We start from the raw sequence: 6,000 nt of genomic DNA on the forward strand, positions 1-6,000 counted from the left end.
TGACAGAGTTTGTGATGTTACAGGTGCTGTTGATTCTGACGATACTGACGGCACTGACTGTGTTGATGATGCTACGGTCGTGTTGATGCTGTTGGTAAAACAATTCTAGCTTGTAAATCGTACACCATTTTCGATCAAAGTTTCTACTCTACCGTCTCCGTTCACTCATCCGATTTACGGTCAGAATTAAATAATCTCTAAGATTTTGGAGATTACATAACTGCCGCAGAGATATCTCTTCAATGAAGTTTATGAATTAATACTTCGTCGTTTGTTGTTGTTGATATTACTGGATATTTACAGGGCGTATGACGTTGATGTTTAAGATACAGATTGTGATGTTGCAGTGTGGGATGTGGATGTTGTTGTTGGTGGTGGTGATGGTACTGTTGGTGTTGCTGATGGTGGTACTGTTTATGCTGCTGGTGCTGCTGCTGGTGTTTGTAACCTTTGCACCATATTCTCCAAAGCCACTACCCGAGCGCGAAGCTCGTTGACTTCTTCTATTACACCGGGGTGATTGTCGGTTCGGACGAGCGGATAAATAAGATCTAGAATTTGGTGTAGTATATAATCATGACGAGATACTCTGGAAATGAGAGAGAAAATGGTGTTTCGAATAGGTTCGCCGGTAAGTGCTTCAGGATCTTCGCCAAGAGGGCAATGTGGTGGATGGAAGGGATCACCTTCTTCTTGTCTCCAATGATTAAGGAGGCTACGAACCCATCCCCAATTCATCCAGAATAGATGATGACTAATTGGTTGATCCATTCTGGTCACACTGCTTTCGGAACTTGAGTGGGATTCCATTTCGGAATCCGAGGGACTTGAACTAATGACGAATTCCATTTCGTACGATTGAATAAAGAATTTTTCGATATGAAATGATTTTCCGGCTATCGGGTGGTATTCTAATTATATAGAGCAAAAGGTTTCGTAGATTACGGAGGAATTTACGGAATATGTCAGGCAAAGTTTACAGTAACAGATACGCTAAGATATGAATTAGCAGATACGCTAAGATATGAATTTTGTCTATACACTATTCATGCAATCATTGCAATAAGATGTGTCTAGACTAAGAATGATAAGCAGGTAATTTTCGACAAAAATGATGAGCAAAACTTTTGACATGCAGACACGGTCGAAGTCCAGACTCACTAATGCATCCTAACGACTATCAGTTAGACACACTAATGCAGACCTGGTTCGCTAAGACCACCGCTCTGATACCAACTGAAAGGACCCGTTCATATACATTATAAACGATTCACAATAGTTGATTACATCGCGAGGTATTTGACCTCTATATGATACATTTTACAAACATTGCATTCGTTTTTAAAAGACAAACTTTCTTTACAACGAAAGTTGACGACATGCACACCATTTCATAATACATCCAACTATAGTTGGCTTAATAATAATCTTAATGAACTCAATGACTCGAATGCAACGTCTTTCAAAATATGCCATGAATGACTCCAAGTAATATCCTTAAAATGAGCTAATGCACAGCGGAAGATTTCTTTAATACCTGAGAATAAACATGCTTTAAAGTGTCAACCAAAAGGTTGGTGAGTTCATAGGTTTATCATAACAATCATTTCAATGTATTAATAGACCACAAGATTTCCGTTTATAAATATATGTACACTCGCAAGTGTATAAAAGTATTCTATAAGTTGTAGGCACCCGGTAACAAGCCTTAACGTTCATGTTTTACCCTCTGAAAGTACACTAATCAGGTGTGTTATATAAACCTCGAAGTACTAAAGCATCCCATAGTCAGGATGAGGTTTGTCAGGCCCAATAGATCTATCTTTAGGATTCGCGCCTACCATACATAGACAAGTAGTTTAATGTTACCAAGCTAAGGGTATATTTCTGGTTTAAACCCACGTAGAATTAGTTTTAGTACTTGTGCCTATTTCGTAAAATATTTATAAAAACAGCGCATGTATTCTCAGTCCCAAAAATATATATAAAAGGGAGCAAATGAAACTCACCATACTGTATTTCGTAGTAAAAATACATATAACGTCATTTAACAAGTGCAAGGTTGGCCTCGGATTCACGAACGTATCAATATTGAGATTCAATATTGCAGGAAAGTACGTAGACGCAACGGAGATGATAAACACTAGATTGACCTCACGAGCATACCCATGAACCATACCCATCACCTCCATAGCTATAACCCATAATTTTCTTAGCTTCGACTCATTCAAAAAAACTATTTTGAAATCACTCGGACAGCATTCCGTCGTAATATTTTATGTATACTAATAATATCTTGAAATAATACAAAGATAATATATATATGTAATTCGATTGAGAGAGTTTAAAGAAATATATTTTCAAGTTTCTATGAAATAATAAAACCTATTGAATTCTATTTATAACAGATTTTTGAATTATTAAAGTGAATTATTAAAGTATGAATTATTAAAATGAATTATTAAAGTATAAATTATTAAAGTGAATTATTAAAGTATGAATTATTAAAGTGAATTATTAAAGTGAATTATTAAAGTATGAATTATTAAAGTGAATTATTAAAGTGAATTATTAAAGTATGAATTATTAAAGTGAATTATTAAAGTATGAATTATTAAATTGAATTATTAAAGTATGAATTATTAAAGTTAAAGTAAAATAAAAGTAAAGTAAAGGTAAAGTTAAAGTATAGTAAAAGTATAAAACTATATACGTATAATACGCGTATAAGTATATATAATATTAATTTAATTCGTTATATATATTTAATAAAATAAAATATAAATATCGTTATCTTTATCATACTGGTTAAGTAATGAGTTGTCAAAAGTGGTTCTAGATATTTATAAAAGATATATACGTTTTAATAATAAAGTTCTTTTTAAACTAAAAACGTTTTTTTGTACTTTTGAAACTAAATTAATAGAATATTATGGAAACCAATTCTCCACTAACTTTTGTCTAACTTTCGTAAATGACACTTTTTGTTTTTATTTATAAATAGCTTTACAAATTATTCCGAATATCGTTAAGAGGAATAGATTTTCTCAAATCATAGTGGACCTCTCAACAGAGACTTGTAATCATAATTCAATGTTTCTGATAATTCAATCATTTAATATATTTTTTTAATTTCATCGAAAATCATATTGAAACAAATACGTTCGTGTAAGGTATTATACGTTTAATACTTTATTAATATTCTCAAGTTATAATATATATATACATATACATATCTATTTATATATAACGGTTCGTGAATCGTCGGAATTTGGTCGAGGTTATAATGAATGTATGAACACAGTTTAAAATTCTTGAGATTTAACTTAACAAACTTTGCTTATCGTGTCGGGATAATATAAAGATTAAAGTTTAAATTTGGTCAGAAATTTCCGGATCGTCACATGTTTCGACCTATCATGTCGACACATCTATATATATTTCTGAACAATCATAGACACTCTATATGTGAATGTTGGAGTTAGCTATACAGGGTTGAGGTTGATTCCAAAGTATATATAGTTTGAGTTGTGATCAATACTGAGATACGTATACACTGGGTCGTGAATTGATTCAAGATAATATTTATCGATTTATTTCTGTACATCTAACTGTGGACAACTAGTTGTAGGTTACTAACGAGGACAGCTGACTTAATAAACTTAAAACATCAAAATATATTAAAAGTGTTGTAAATATATTTTGAACATACTTTGATATATATGTATATATTGTTATAGGTTCGTGAATCAACCAGTGGCCAAGTCTTACTTCCCGACGAAGTAAAAATCTGTGAAAGTGAGTTATAGTCCCACTTTTAAAATCTAATATTTTTGGGATGAGAATACATGCAGGTTTTATAAATGATTTACAAAATAGACACAAGTACGTGAAACTACATTCTATGGTTGAATTATCGAAAGCGAATATGCCCCTTTTTATTAAGTCTGGTAATCTAAGAATTAGGGAACAGACACCCTAATTGATGCGAATCCTAAAGATAGATCTATTGGGCCTAACAAACCCCATCCAAAGTACCGGATGCTTTAGTACTTCGAAATTTATATCATATCCGAAGGGTGTCCCGGAATGATGGGGATATTCTTATATATGCATCTTGTTAATGTCGGTTACCAGGTGTTCACCATATGAATGATTTTTATCTCTATGTATGGGATGTGTATTGAAATATGAAATCTTGTGGTCTATTGTTACGATTTGATATATATAGGTTAAACCTATAACTCACCAACATTTTTGTTGACGTTTAAAGCATGTTTATTCTCAGGTGAATACTAAGAGCTTCCGCTGTTGCATACTAAAATAAGGACAAGATTTGGAGTCCATGTTTGTATGATATTGTGTAAAAACTGCATTCAAGAAACTGATTTCGATGTAACATATTTGTATTGTAAACCATTATGTAATGGTCGTGTGTAAACAGGATATTTTAGATTATCATTATTTGATAATCTACGTAAAGCTTTTTAAACCTTTATTTATGAAATAAAGGTTATGGCTTGTTTTAAAAATGAATGCAGTATTTGAAAAACGTCTCATATAGAGGTCAAAACCTCGCAACGAAATCAATTAATATGGAACGTTTTTAATCAATAAGAACGGGACATTTCATCACCAAGTCAGCACACTTCCTGCCAATAAGAGAAGATGACAATATGGAGAAGTTAGCACGACTGTATTTGAAGGAAGTCGTCTCCAGACATGGAATACCAATCTCTATTATCTCTGATAGGGATGGCAGATTTATTTCAAGATTCTGGCAGACATTACAGCAAGCATTGGGAACTCGTCTAGATATGAGTACTGCCTATCATCCACAAACTAATGGGCAGAGCGAAAGGACGATACAAACGCTTGAAGACATGCTACGAGCTTGTGTTATTGATTTCGGAAACAGTTGGGATCGACATCTACCGTTAGCAGAATTTTCCTACAACAACAGCTACCATTCAAGCATTGAGATGGCGCCGTTTGAAGCACTTTATGGTAGAAAGTGCAGGTCTCCGATTTGTTGGAGTGAAGTGGGGGATAGACAGATTACGGGTCCGGAGATAATACAAGAAACTACCAAGAAAATCATCCAAATTCAATAAAGATTGAAAATCGCCCAGAGTCGACAAAAGAGCTACGCGAACAGTAAAAGAAAAGATATAGAGTTTGAAATTGGAGAACTGGTCATGCTTAAGGTTTCACCTTGGAAAGGCGTTGTTCGATTTGGTAAACGGGGGAAACTGAATCCAAGGTACATTGGACCATTCAAGATTATAGATCGTGTCGGACCAGTACCTTACCAACTGGAGCTACCTCAACAACTCGCGGCTGTACATAACACTTTCCACGTCTCAAATTTGAAGAAATGTTTTGCTAAAGAAGATCTCACTATTCCGTTGGACGAAATCCAAATCAATGAAAAACTTCAATTCATTGAAGAACCCGTCGAAATAATGGATCGTGAGGTTAAGAGACTTAAAAAAAACAAGATACCGATTGTTAAGGTTCGATGGAATGCTCGTAGAGGAGCCGAGTTCACCTGGGAGCGTGAAGATCAGATGAAGAAGAAATACCCGCATTTATTTCCAGAAGATACGTCAACACCTCCAACTGCTTAAAATTTCGGGACGAAATTTATTTAACGGGTAGGTACTGTAGTGACCCGAACTTTTCCATGTTTATATATATATTAAATGAAATTGTTATTTACATGATTAAGTGTTTCCAACATGTTAAGCAATCAAACTTGTTAAGACTTGATTAATTGAAATAGGTTTCATATAGACAATTGACCACCCAAGTTGACCGTGATTCACGAACGTTAAAACTTGTAAAAACTATACGATGATATATATATGGTTATATATAGTTAACATGATTTTATTATAAGTATGTATCTCATTAGGTATTTTAACAATGAGTTATATACATAAAAATGAGACTATTAATTTAAGAAACTCGAAAACGATATATATAACGATTATCGTT

Source organism: Rutidosis leptorrhynchoides, chromosome 2 (genome assembly GCF_046630445.1).
Source record: "Rutidosis leptorrhynchoides isolate AG116_Rl617_1_P2 chromosome 2, CSIRO_AGI_Rlap_v1, whole genome shotgun sequence".
Lineage (NCBI taxonomy): Eukaryota > Viridiplantae > Streptophyta > Magnoliopsida > Asterales > Asteraceae > Rutidosis > Rutidosis leptorrhynchoides.